At 58.8% G+C, this 14220-nt stretch overlaps 2 protein-coding genes across 6 annotated transcripts in view; one reads left to right on the top strand and one right to left on the bottom strand.

Annotated features, from left to right (window-relative positions):
* Nucleotides 1-14220, top strand: part of MACROD1 (mono-ADP ribosylhydrolase 1) — a 155008-nt gene that overhangs the window by 45134 nt on the left and 95654 nt on the right. The gene's annotated exons all lie outside the window — the stretch shown is intronic.
* The window catches only part of FLRT1 (fibronectin leucine rich transmembrane protein 1), an 81938-nt gene that overhangs the window by 6334 nt on the left and 61384 nt on the right, over nt 1-14220 (bottom strand). For all 5 annotated transcript variants that reach the window (XM_070783087.1, XM_070783084.1, XM_070783085.1 and 2 more), the window contains one exon: nt 9912-10823. The gene's annotated coding sequence lies outside the window, so the exon portion shown is untranslated. The remainder of the gene's footprint in view (nt 1-9911; nt 10824-14220) is intronic.

Below are 14220 nucleotides of genomic sequence, written 5' to 3'. Positions count from 1 at the left end.
TGAACCGAGGCCGCAGCCTGGGGGGTGGCCCTGGAGTGCAGAGCAGAATCGGGACCCACTCACTGAATGAGACTGTGGGGACCTCACTTCCATGCCCCAGGGACCCCGTGTCTCCGTTTCTCAACCAGAGCACATCCTTCTTCCTTCTGTTCTTTATTCCTCTCTGTGCAGCAAACTGCTCGTCACCCTTCGGGACCATGCTCAAAAGCATCCTCCTCTGCGATGTCTTCCTGATCCCATATAGAGCTTTCCTCTGCTACATCCATTCATTTGTCCATTCATCCACCGACCCACCTATTTACCCACCCATCTATCCATGTACTTGAGCAAACTCTGGGATATAGTGGAGGGCAGGGAAGCCTGGTGTGCTGCAGCCCATGGGGTCACAAAGAGTCAGACACAGCTTAGTGACTGAACAACAACTATCCATGTACCCATCTGTACATCCATCCATCCACTCATCTATTTACCCATCCATCCACCCACCCACTCAGCCATCCATCCATCCATCCATCCATCCACCCACCCACTCACCCATCCACCCACCCACTCAGCTGTCCATCCATCCATCCACCCACCCACCCACTCACTCACCCATCCATCCATCCACCCACCCACTCAGCCGTCCATCCATCCATCCATGCATCCACCCACTCAGCCATCCATCCATCCACCCACCCACTCAGCCGTCCATCCATCCATCCATGCATCCACCCACTCAGCCGTCCATCCATCCACCCACCCACTCACCCATCTACTCAGCCATCCATCCATCCATCCATCCACCTACCCACTCACCCATCCATCCATCCACCCACTCAGCCGTCCATCCATCCACCCACCCACTCAGCCATCCACCCATCCATCCATCTACCCACCCACTCAGCCATCCATCCATCCACCCACCCACTCAGCCATCCATCCATCCACCCACCCACTCAGCCATCCATCCATCCACCCACCCACTCAGCCATCCATCCATCCATCCATCCATCCACCCACCCACTCAGCCATCCACCCATCCATCCATCCACCCACCCACTCAGCCATCTACCCATCCATCCACCCACTCAGCCATCCACCCATCCACCCACCCACTCAGCCATCCACCCATCCATCCATCCACCCACTCAGCCGTCCATCCATCCATCCACCCACTCAGCCATCCATCCGTCCATCCATCCATCCACCCACCCACTCAGCCATCCACCCACCCATCCATCCACCCACCCACTCAGCCATCCACCCATCCACCCACCCACTCAGCCATCCATCCATCCACCCATCCATCCATCCACCCATCCATCCATCCACCCACCCACTCAGCCATCCGTCCATCCACCCACCCACTCAGTCATCCATCCATCCATCCACCCACCCACTCAGCCATCCATCCATGGATCTGTCCATCCACCCACCCACTCACCCATCCACCCACCCACTCAGCTGTCCATCCATCCATCCACCCACCCACCCACTCACTCACCCATCCATCCATCCACCCACCCACTCAGCCGTCCATCCATCCATCCATGCATCCACCCACTCAGCCGTCCATCCATCCACCCACCCACTCACCCATCTACTCAGCCATCCATCCATCCATCCATCCACCTACCCACTCACCCATCCATCCATCCACCCACTCAGCCGTCCATCCATCCACCCACCCACTCAGCCATCCACCCATCCATCCATCTACCCACCCACTCAGCCATCCATCCATCCACCCACCCACTCAGCCATCCATCCATCCACCCACCCACTCAGCCATCCATCCATCCACCCACCCACTCAGCCATCCATCCATCCATCCATCCATCCACCCACCCACTCAGCCATCCACCCATCCATCCATCCACCCACCCACTCAGCCATCTACCCATCCATCCACCCACTCAGCCATCCACCCATCCACCCACCCACTCAGCCATCCACCCATCCATCCATCCACCCACTCAGCCGTCCATCCATCCATCCACCCACTCAGCCATCCATCCGTCCATCCATCCATCCACCCACCCACTCAGCCATCCACCCATCCATCCATCCACCCACCCACTCAGCCATCCATCCATCCACCCACCCACTCAGCCATCCGTCCATCCACCCACCCACTCAGTCATCCATCCATCCATCCACCCACCCACTCAGCCATCCATCCATGGATCTGTCCATCCACCCACCCAGCCAGCCATCCATGGATCTGTCCATCCAGCCATTCAGCATATCTTTCTTGAGCAGCTGCTATGTGCCAACCTGTGTTCTAGTCACTTGAGATTCTCTTCTAGTTGGATGGTAGCTCATACTATAATAAAGCTCATCTAGAATTTTATGAATATTAAAGTCATTTAATCTTCCCAGCAAATGTCAGGTCAGGGCCCTGGTTATTCCTATTTAACAGATGAAAACACTGAAGCTTGGAGATGTTAAGTTAAGCTGGGCCACTTGAGAAGTGGTGAGGAAGAACCTAGGGGAGGTCTTGACCACTAGGCTTGTGGGCTGCAGGTCAGGCTGTATGGTGGCCAGTGTTTTAAGGTCCCCTGCCTAAATTTTGGGTGCTCAAGGGCAGAGACGGTGGGCTGTGTAGGCCTGGTGTGACTTGGCACCTGTGACCACCCAAGGACAGAGGGAGCCAGCTGAAGTGCTGAGAAAGGTTGGAATGCCTCTGCCCCGCTCGCTGTGGCCCCCTCAGCGCATGCCCTGTTTGCATTATAGAGGCTTTGCTGAGGCTGCTGGCAGCTCCAAGGCCTTCTGGAGGGAGCTTGGGCTTTGCCCATGGCTAATGCACCAACTCCACTCCGGGCTTGCTAGCGGAATGAAACTTTGTCCTTGAGGTGGACCCAAGGCAAGGTGAGGGCCCGCCGAGGACACCTGGGTGGAAGCACGTGGGGGTGGGGGCGGGTGCATGAGGCCTGCGCCTGGAGTCGGGGAGGGATGAGGTCCTGAGGGCAGAAGGGGGACTGGCGAGACTGTGACCGATGCTCTGGGCCTCTTCCCAGCCGCCCCCCTGGCCTGAGGGGCTGAGGACATTTGCCTGCTCACTCCTGCTGCTCCTGTAGAGGTTGCCTCTGGTCTGTGGGTCCTGACCGCACTCACGCCCCTGCCCCTGGGCATTTGGAGCTGGCCTGTGCTCATGGTCCTCGGTGAGTTTGGACGGGGCTAACCCAGGCCCTGCCCAGCCCCTCACAGGTATGTGTTTGGATCCGTGCCCACCTGTCACATACACATGAGTCCGCTTTACAGCTGAGCAGAGACACTGAGGCTCAGAGAAGTGAGGGACCCATCCAAGGTCATGGCCAGCCCAGGTTTCCAGCTGCACCTCTGTCCTTTCCTCGGCGTGGAGCCAGAGTCACGAGGTCATGGAGCCTAGAAGTCCCATCTCAAGAGGCAGGTCCAAGGCAGGTGCTGGGGACAGGAAGGCTCAGGCCCGCTCAAGGCCACCTTGCCTCAGTCTCAGTGGTCAGTCTGAGCCCAGGTCCCCAGCATCTGGCCAGTGGCTCTGCACCCTCCCTGACCTGTCAGCTGCTGGCACTCAGGAATGCTGGTGGCCCTGGCGCTCAGGGATTCCGGAGCAGTGCCCTGAGCAGGGAGCAGACTTGTTAAGGCCAAAGCCAAGGCCAGACCGCCTTCTCTGGCATGAACATCAGTTCCCCTGCCCGCTCAGCTCATGGCCACAGCCCTCAGCCTCCAGAGGCCCCGGCATCATAATAGGGTCTAAATTGCACCTTTCAGAGATTCTGATGGATAACCAAGAAGCATTTGGGAGGCAGGGACCCAAGGCCTTTCCGTTCCCCTGTCTTCAGGCCTCATCCATCTTGGCTGAGTGTCCCCAGCCATCCCCCTTCCCCCAAGGCCTCCCCATGCTGAGCCCTCTGGCTCCAGGAAGACACAGTGAGACCTGGGGCAGGGAGGAAGACACCTTGCCCCAGGAGCCCTTTAATTGCCCGGGTGCCACGAGGACTTTTTATTCCCTTGTTCTGTGTTTGACGGTTTATGTGGCCATCAAATTAAACCTGGTAGATAGCCCATCTTTTACGGGGGTCACTTGTCATTGTTGCGAGAATCTCGCAGACTTCAGCGTGGTGTGAGGTACGACCTGCCGGTGCCATGAATGGCAGCAGGCTCCTTGGCGTGCAATGAAGTTGGGGGAGGGGAGCAGTGGGATGGCTCAGACTAGGGGTGTCCAGACTCCCCTAGCCCAGGGCTGACCTGGGGCATCATTCTCAGCATCCTCCCATCAGCTGCTAGTGTCTGCCATCTCGGACAGGGAGACCTCGGTTCGAGTGCTGCCTCTGCCACTTCCAGGCTGTGAGATCTTGAGCAAGTTACCTGCCCTCTCTGAGCTTTAGTTTCCACATCTATAAATGGAGTCAAGTTCCTCTCACGGGGGAGTCACTACTGAGCATCCAGTGAGGTAGTACATGCAAAGTACCCCCGCGGACGTGCAGCCTGTGTGTCCCGATGCCCGAAGTTTAAAAGCTGCTATGAGTGTGAGCAAACTCCGGGAGATGGTGAGAGACAGGGAAGCCTGGCATGCTGCAGTCCATGCGGTGGCAACTGTTGTTCAGACACCACATAGCGATTGAACAACAACAATAATTCTCTGACTGCCCCAGGCACACCGGTTTAGCCTCTGTGTTAACTGTCTGTCTCTTTTCTTTGCAATCCAGAGGCCCCTTCTTCACTCCCTTGCCCCCGCCGTGCTCCAGGGTAGACTGGGAACAGGGAGGCCAAGCTGCTTCCTGACACAGACTTCCTGTCAGTTGCCCTGATGCTGGGCCTCCCAGACTCACACTGTGCATCCTCAGCCCTGCCTTCCCACCCCGCAAGCTGGAGTGGAAACACTGACCCCAAGCCTGCTCTCTCCCCCTTGTCCTGCCGCTGGGCCTTTGCACATGCTGTTCCTGCTTCTTAAACACCAACACACCTCCCCTATTCAAGCCTCGCCAGGTCAGGTTCCACTCACCCCCCTGTCCCCAGGCCTCAGCTTGGGCACCTGCTCCGTGAAGCCTCCCCTGAGTTGTGTCTGGCTCTGCCTCCCACACCCACTTGAGTGGTGGTGCAGAGTAACATCTTTAAACACCTGCCATCTGGATGGAGGCGCCTCCCAAGAGGAGACCCCTGGCCTCTTGGTGTCTTTCCCTGTTGTCTTTCGCAAACCTCATGAAACTGGGGCCGCCAGAGGCCCAGGGCCCTCTAGGGGGTCTTCCTGGGGAGACAGTGATGGCAGCATGTGGGCGAGGGAGCTGCAGGACCCCAGGCCCGGCACAGGCCCTGGCATGCTGGATGGGAGATGGTACCCAGGCTCCTGGGGCAGGGGCACAGTTAGACATGAGCACACTGCCGGGCTGAGCAGTGGTGGGGGTCATTTCTGGAGGGAGCTGGGGGTCTCAGGCAGAAGCAGTAACTCTGGATAGGGCCCCTGCCTCCGAGCCTGGCCTTCCTTCCTGTTCGCCAGTGAAGGCAGTCCACGTGGGCACGTCCTGAGGCTGGGTCTGCCACAGTGCCAGGCTCAGTCTCCATCCCCACTTTAGGAACCAGAGAGTTCCAGGTGGCCCTGACCCTAAGAAGGAGGTGTGTGGACTAGAGGCCGGGAGGGCACACCAGGGCTAGGCTGCAGCATGACCTCGGACCTCAGTTGTGTGACCTGCAGTGATACTCTCTGGGCCTTGGGTTGCCGAGAACCCCAACCTCTGGGAAGACGATGAGGAGGGCCCTGCACAGGTCTGGAGGGTTTGGAAAGAAGAGCCACCCCATCGTGGCCCCGGGAGGGACCCCACGGTCCTCCCATGACCTACCTAGGGGGGTTGCCTCCAGTCTTGGCTGAGCTTCAGAGAGGTGATGGGCAGACCCCCGGGTGGAGGGGCAAGGGGGCCACAGCTCAGACAGAAAGAAGCCCCTCACCCTCCCACTTCACGTGCCCCCTCCCAGCCCCTCCCTTCAGCAAGAACAATTCACCGTGTTTTCCCTAAACCTTGCCAGGCCCTTGGGTCCTTACTGGCAGAGCAGGGCCTGAGGCAGAAGAGGTGGGCAGGGCAGATTGGGGGTGGAAGCAGTTTCTCGGCTCCAGGAGGACCCCTGCCCCACAGGAAGCAGTGACCTCCCCACTTGGAGAGGCTGGGAGCTCCACCAAAGCAGCGTCACCCCCATACCTGTGATGCGTCCTCAGCAAACCTTAGTATAAATTAACACGGGATCCTGCATTCTTCTCCCCGCTTCTCTGGGCTCAGCTGCAAGCATCATGGAGGGAGGAGGGCCTAGAGGCAGGGGGGCCACCCTCTTGCTGAGGAGGCCCTGCCTGGGCTCAGTCCAGGCCCCACAGATGGAGCGTGGCCTTGGGTCTCAGGCCTTCATCTGTAAAATGGGACCACAAACTGCCCTGGGTTCTTGTGAGGATAAACTGCTGAACCAGAGGGCCTGCTGTGGGTCGGGGACAGGTGAGCTGTGGGCAGAAGGGGGCCTCGGGACTTTTCCGAGCCCACCCTTGTGCACGCAGAGCACCAGGACCACTCCTGCTCAGGCTGGTCTAGGCCCACCTGAGGCCCCTCCTTCAGGCAGGGGGCTGGGAGCCCTGACCTCCAGGCCCTTCCAACCCTGCACGGCACAACTTTGCCCCCGACCTCGGCAAACGGTGCCAGCTGAGAACTTGTAATGCGTCGGGGGGAAGGGGTGGGATTCTTTTAAAAACTAAAGTTAATTATTTTTCTAATTTCATGCTGCATGCATTATGCATCAGTTGTTATCACTGGCGGTGATTACCGACAGGTATGCAAATCCACTCAAAATGTACCTCGAGTTCACCTCACCGCGTGGGCCGACTGGGCGGCGCGGGGCGGCGCGGTGTCCTGAACTTCAGAGAATACAAACTGCTTTAAAAAACAAGACTTTAAAATTGTGTCTTAGGAGGTTAATTATATTGATAACAGTGTTCGATATTAATCTATTCAGGGCCAGGAGGGGGTGGGGGATGAAAGGAAACACATGTAATTTTGTTTCTTTCTTTCTCTGCATTATTTAATAAGATGTTCCTGCACCTAATATTTCTGTCTGTCTGTGTGTGTTTTTAGTAAAGCCACCTAGACTGAGGCATAATTCCTTGGGGAAGGAAAAAAGGAAAGGTTGGGATTTTTAGAAGGTAGCAAAGGGGCCTGAGGGCTGTCATTCTGGGAGGTGGGGGGCAGCCCAGAGATCAGGGCAGGGGACCTAGGTCTGCATTGCTGGGTTTCTCAGCAGCCAGTGGGATCCTGGCAGCCAGGGGCCGGGAAAGGAGCCGGATGACCTGGGAAGGCTGGGAAGGTCTGACATCTACTGATAATAAGGCAGAGGCTTGGGTGGGGATGGGGCCTCCCCTAGGAGGTGGGTGGGATCCCCCACATGCAGGCCTGTTCTCAGGGAGATCCCTCCCCTGCCCCACTCGTTTGTCACAAGCTGACCGTCAACCCCTCCCACTATGGCGTAAACTCCTGTAAGTCAGGATATGTTCCACCTTGTCCATTGGCCTAGTGAGTATACAGCCTGGCGCTGGAGTGTTCATAAACATCTGTTCAATCAATGAATGGGGATGCCAAAGGGAAGCCCCAGAATCTGAAATGCAGGACAGGGCAGTGGGAGAGATGGGAGAGGCTGGCCCGCTGTCAGCCCCCAACCCTGGGAGGTAATAATGGACAGATGCTGTCACCCCAGCTCTCCAGGCGGCACTAGAGGTAAAGAACCGCCTGCCAGTGCAGGAGACATAGAGACACGGGTTCCATCCCCGGGACAGGAAGATCCCCTGGAGGAGGGCATGGCAACCCACTCTATTATTCTTGCCTGGAGAATCCCATGGACAGAGGAGCCTGATGGGCTGCAGTCCATAGGGTCACAAAGAGGTGGATATGACGGAAGCAACTTAGCATGCCCTCACCACGGCCGCCCAAAGGGGCAAAGGGCCTGGTCCGATTGTGCAGCAGGTGGTGGAAGAGCTGGACATAAATTCGGGCCTTCCTTTCCCAGGTGTCTTCCCTGCCCCTCTCAGCTGCCCAGTGCGGTCACCCCAGGCTGAGGGGGCAAGCCTAGGGAAAATCCCTGGATGTGTCCTCTCGTCTCCTCTGACATGAGGTGGCTCACCTGGCCCTGTCCGGCTGCAGGTTTGCTTTCGGGTGTAGAGGCTGGTCCCACTTAGAGATGGCCCCCTCCCTGCCACCCCTACAGATATACACAAGGGTGGAACTCAGCCTCAGGACTCTGGATTTGGGGAGGTAGAGGACCTTGGAAAAACTGAGTCCCAGAGAGGAGAAGGGGTGGCTCCAGGGCAGAGAGAACCCTCTAGCAGCCGTGGACAGTCTTCTCCCTTGACTATAAACCTCTGGCCCAGGCACTGAACTCTCAAGCCCTTTCCCATTGGGTTGGCATGGAATGGATGATGGTGGACAGTGTCCAACTCAAGCAGGGTCTAATGGGGGCTGCCTCCCACACTAGGGCCACCCCTCTAGCCCTCTGGGGTCAGTCCCATGGGTGGCAGTAGCTGGCAAAGCGCTGCACAAACTCCTCTCCCTTTCAGCTGGTCACAGCCCTGCGGAGCCCGTGTCCCCACTGTACAAAGGGGAGCACGCTCAGGGAGGGGAAGGGACATCCCCAAGGTCACACTGCTCCCAGCTCCAACCAACCTCTGTCTGGCCCCACAGCCCAGTAAATTGGTCTTTGCTCTCCTGCCGTGGGATGGAGCCAAGCTCAGCAGAGGCAGAGCCCAGCTCGGAGCAGATGGGGTACAGGCCTGCTGTTGCCCCTCCTTCGGCTTGGCCTCGGCCCCAGGAATTACCCCCTGGTCTCTCCTAGGGGATGGGAGGCGAATAGGGACCAGTGACGGGGTGGTATGTCAGGATGGGGGATGGGAGGCCGGCTGGGCAGGGGCCGAGCGCAGGCTCCAGCGAGCTCACGACGCCTCGCACCCTGCTGCCGGGCTGGCGCGCCTTTATAATAAATAACAGCAAATAGCCGATCCGCAGGGCATCTTTCACGCTGGTGGCTAATAACACGGCTATTAATGCCCCGCAGACGGCGTGCGCACCGAGCGCGCTGACGGATGTCCCCGGCCCCGGCGCGCTCATAAATCAGCCCCTCTCCTGGGGAAGAGCGCGCGGAAGTGTCATTTTCCATCTTGGTAATGAATTGGGGCTTCCCTGCCCTGCCCAGGGCGGCTGCTGCTGAGAGAGGTTGCCTGGGATTTGTGTTTGGGGAGGCAAGAACCCGCCCTCCGGGCCTCTCAAGCCAGAAGGAGTAGGCCCCGCCCCCTACGCTTCCGGGCCAGACTGGGGCCACCGGGGAGCAATGCTCACCATCTGCTGTGTGACCTTAGGGCACTTCCTGCCTGTCTCTGGGCCGAATCAAGCCGCTCTCACCAACAAAAGGGCTTGAACTAGAGGTCAGAGCAGAAGACACCTAAGGGCCAGCAGGTGCAGGACCTTGGATCAACCCCACCCTGGGTCCTCTAGGCCAGGGCAGGGCCAGGCCTTGGATGGAGGGGACTTGGGGACCCTCTCCAGTTGGAGGGCAGCAGGTACCATGGCCAGCGGCTAGGTCACCAAAAATTCTGCCTCTCCAAGGCCTCACAGCAGCCCCCTCTGATCAGAACTCAGAAGGGCTCAAAGCGAGGCCTCTCCCAGGGGCAGGAGTTTACTCCAGGAAAGGTCACTCCCTTACACCCTGGAGCAGAACCCAGCAGCACAGGGGCCACTAGGAAACCAATGACCCCTGCCTGGCAAGCAGGTGCCACTGGTTGCTTCAGCTGCACGTGTGGGGTGGGTGGGGTGGAGTTGCAGAGCCCTGACCCAGCCCCAGGAGGACAGGCCCCGGCTGTCTGGTGCCCTCTTTGGGCACAAGGAGCCCCTGGGCCTTCCTGGGCCTCCAGAGCCCATCTGCACCCACCTTACCTCCTTCGCTGCAGCCTGGGAGCCCGCCGCCCTGGATGCTGCGTTTCCGTCGAGGTGGGCCTGGGCCGCGCTTACATCCCAGCCCACCAGCCTTGGCACCCGGGGTGCGGATCACAGGCCAGGGGTGTTGGGTGGCGCTGGGGGGTGCCCGGGGCTCAGGGAGGAGACGCTGTGCTTCGCTCTGCTGGGCTCCTCACGTTCAGACGTGGCCACGGGTCGGGAGCGGTGTCTCGTCACACCCCAGGCTGTGGACGCTGCCAGCTTCTCCCGGAGTGAGGGGCTCGAATGAGGGGCCTGCGGGGGCGCCCCCCGCAGCCCCGGGGCTCCCGTGAGCGGCCTGAGGGTGTTCCGGGCCCCTGCTCCCCAGGCATGCCCTAGGGCCTGGCGCCTGTCCCCGGGAGGGTGGCCTCGCTGCCCCCTTTCAACTTTCGCCCTTTTGTCTGTTGGCCGCCACCTCTTCTGAAAGGCTTCTGCGTGGCTTTTACCCCTTTTTCTTTACCAAGTTTTTTTTTTTTTAATCCCTTTAAGTCACTTGGCAGAATGGGCTGTGGTGCAGAGAGCGTTCTTGCGTGACAGAGCTGAGAGGGAGCCACTCTCCAAAGGATCGGTGTTGCTGCCACTCAGGCTGTGTCTCGGGGGGGAAGGAGGGGGTCCATTACCCCGCTGAGGAGTTCAGATGTTCGCTGCGGGGCTGCAGCTGCTGGCAGGCGCCGCTGAGCTGTCAGGCCTCACATGCCCCCTCTCTGGGAAGAGGTTTGGTGGGGGCCGGGGGGGCGCTTGGTCCTGCTTGGCCGCTCCTGTTTGTAGAAAGGTTTCCTTGCTGGGGAGGTGCGGGGACGGGTTATTCCTGCTTTCAGCCCCTTCTCGGATGTCCACCAGGGAGTCCTCCTCACCCACTCCCTGCCTCCTCACCTGCCAAAAGACAGTGCACATGATTAAGCCCAGGGAAATTGGGAAACGCACAGGGACAGGCCGCCGCTCCCCCCAGCCCTCCTCCGGAGCCTGTTTTCTCGAACACCACCTTCCCGTGATCCGTGATCCAGGAGGAGGCTGGGATTATTCCCTGCCATCTCCCTTCTCTTTTCAAACCCAGATAACAAACAGCTGGCCGCGCGAAGCACCCTTCCAGGCAGTTCTCTAGCTTTCTCTTTTTTCTGGGTGGGGGGCGGGGGTGGGAGGACTAGGAAGAGAAAAAATGAGGTTCCGTGAGCTCCTGGCCACGCGGGGGCCGCCCGCCTGGCCCAGCACTGGCTCCGCTTCCCCCAGCACCTGCTCCTCTTGCTAAATGTCATTCAGAGGATCCAACTGGGCCTCCAGGGCCTCGGCTTCCAGAATAAGCGCTGCCTTTCCCCGCCGTGGGAAGCAGGAGCGTCACGGAACCAGAAGAGCCGGCCTCCGGGCCTCCCTCTGAGGCCAGGCCCCGTGCTGCACTCCCAGCTGCCCTCCGCGGCTGCCTTCCCCTTCCACGGAGACCTGGGGGCAGGGCCGGCTGCTCCCCCAGATCCCAAACGACCCCGAGCCGGCCGGATCGCCTCTCATTAGTGTGGCGTGCTGAAGGCCCACGCTGCCCTGGCGTCCGTATTCCCCCTGCAGGAGCCCCTCTTTGGAAGAGGGCTTTTATTACACATCTGAGAGCGCTAGCCCTGGTTTGAAATCGGATCCAGATGGGCTCGGCTGCCTCTGGGTCCTTGCCTTTGTAGGGCCGAAGGTGGCTGCTTTGAGAAACACGTGTTGTCTGGGGTTGTCGCAAATAAAAACCAGGATATTTGGGTCTAGAGCCAAGTCTAGAGCCCAGACTGGGGGAGGGGGTCTGGGCACTCACCGGGCACCCCACCTGGCACCCCACCTTCCATGTGGAAGAGGGGCAGGTGCTGGCCAGGTGGAGGGCGGGCAGAGACTGATGGCTGGATGGGAGGAGTGGAGAGGCCGCGTGGGACAAGCTTCCCCAGGAGCAAGGAGGGTTAAGAAACAGCGAGGTTTAAGAACCCACAGGACGTCAACCCTGGATGGCCAGGATCTGGTAAATACTCATGGTGTGAGCAGGCAGGTGGGGGGCAGCCCCCTGGCAAGGGGTCGGGTGGGGGCTGGACAGGAGGGAAGATGAGGACAAAGTCCCCACGTAAGGGGTGACTGCTGGGCTCCAGCTCGGCTCTTATTGCTATTACACCCGCGTGATTTCATCCAATTATAAATTGTAATTTCTCTATGAAAGCGAGAGATGGAAAGAGTCCAATGAGGTCATCCGCCTCCCTGGCCGGGGTGAGGAAATTGTTTTCTACCTTGGGGGGGGTGGTGGGAGCAGAGGCGGCTGGGCCTCCGTATTTAGAAAGGGTGGTGACAGCGTCCTCTGGACCCAGAGCCATGGCTGGCTGATCCCCCCACAACAGAGCTCTGCTCTCGAAATTATGAACCCGGGAAGGCAGCTGCGTTTGGCTGGCTCAGACCCTTCCCAGAGCCCTCAGGATAAAGGCGACATTGCCGTGGCAGCCTCCAAGGCCCCACAAAGCCTGGCCCCCTGGCCTCCACCCCCACCATCTCCCCTAACTCCTCAAGCTGGCCTCCGCCCCTCCCCATGCTGCTCTCCTTTCTGCAAGAGTCCGTCCACCGTCACCCCTCACCTCCTCTCCGCCTGCGGGGTTGAACAAACCATGATGGCAATGACGTCATGTCTCGCAAGGAATTATCTTCCTGGTTCAAGGAAGAGACCACATCTGCTCATCAGAGACTAATCTCCTAGCGCCTGAGTCAGTGCCTTGCACACAGTAGGTCCTTAATAAATACACTTTCTCACTGAGAGAATCAAGAGTCCGAGCAAGGCTCTCAGCAGGCCGTCCAGCCTTGTGCATTCGGGGTCCCTTCTCCCTGCCTCCCCTGTCCCTGTGTGTGGTCCTCCTGGGAGCCGGGCAGCAATGCCGGGCCCAGGCCCCCTGGGGATATGGGCTCCTTGAGTGCTTCCGGGTGATGGGCGCCTCTCGAGGGTCGGGGAGGGTGTGTGCACCGAGGGCAGCCTGGACGTGGTGCTTGCAAGGTGAGAGCGCTTTGTTACCGTGCGGTGCGTGGTAACGATTACTGCGGCCGCCTGCATGCGCTGGGCCCAGGAACACACCCTGAACGAGCTCTCCTGGCATACACCTACCATCAAGCTGTGCAGTCCCCAGTGGGCAGCGCACTGTAAGCCTAGCACAGGCAGAGCGAGCCACGTCAGCGGGGGTGTGTGGACTTCCCATGCGGCCAGTCCAGCTGACCAAGGACAGAGCGAATCTGCACGGTCTCAGGGTCTCAAAGCGGGAGCCCACCCTCGGCCAACTGTGGGTACTTCGCCCACACGACAGCCTCTGCTCACCCTCCTCGCCTCTGCTGTCTCCCTTCCCATAGGTCTGGTCCCTGCATTCCAGTGCCAAAGATGCATTTTTTGGGTCAACACAATAAAAGCTTCCTCAGCAAGTACTTGAGATGCTTAGACCATTTTAGTTTTTGTTATAAATAACAACATCATAACTGTAGTAAAAGAAATATGAAAGGAGGAGAGAAAGCCAAGTGCACGATCCCACGTCTCTACAGCACTCTCTGCATCTTGGCTGGATCCGTCTGCCTGTACATATACGCCGTTTACAAGGAGACGGTGTCCCTTATCCTTTTCCAGGTCATTTCTGCTTTACCGTCTCCCCTGCGCCTGGGGCCAGCCCAGCACAGCTGGTGGGGCAGGGAGGACTGTCCCCACTGTGCAGATGCAGTGACACTGAGAAGGCGGGAGCTTGGCTACGTCTGTATGACTTGCATGGCAGCCAGGAACTTGAGCTTTGGGCCAGTTCCCTTCTCCCTGCGCAACACTAAGTCTCAGTGCAACAGAAACACAAAGAGGCCCTTCGGCCCATGCATCTAGAGACCTTGGGTTTCTCCTGAGTCCCTCTCATGCAGTTATTCGTCAGTTCATCCGTCTTTCCCTCCATCCATTACCCATCTGGCTTTCATCCTTCCATCCACCTAGCCATCGTTCCATCTCTCCATCCCTCCATCTGTATAGCTCTCTCCCACCCTCTGTTTCTCCACTCATCCATCTACCTGCCCATCTTTCCATCTGTCGTCCATTTTTCCCATCTCTCAGTTCAGTTCAGTCACTCAGTTGTGTCCAACTCTTTGTGACCCCATGGACTGCAGCACGCCAGCCTTCCCTGTCCATCACCAACTCCCGGAGCTTATTCAAACCCATGTCCATCGAGTCGGTGGTGCCATCCAACCACCTCATCCTCTATCGTCCCCTTCTCCTCCCCCCTTCACTCTTTCCCAGCATCAGGGTCTTTTCCAATGA

Source organism: Bos indicus, chromosome 29 (genome assembly GCF_029378745.1).
Source record: "Bos indicus isolate NIAB-ARS_2022 breed Sahiwal x Tharparkar chromosome 29, NIAB-ARS_B.indTharparkar_mat_pri_1.0, whole genome shotgun sequence".
In the NCBI taxonomy this organism is placed as follows: domain Eukaryota; kingdom Metazoa; phylum Chordata; class Mammalia; order Artiodactyla; family Bovidae; genus Bos; species Bos indicus.
The sequence above is the reverse complement of the archived record's forward strand: the minus strand, read 5'-3'. Positions and strand labels throughout refer to the sequence as shown.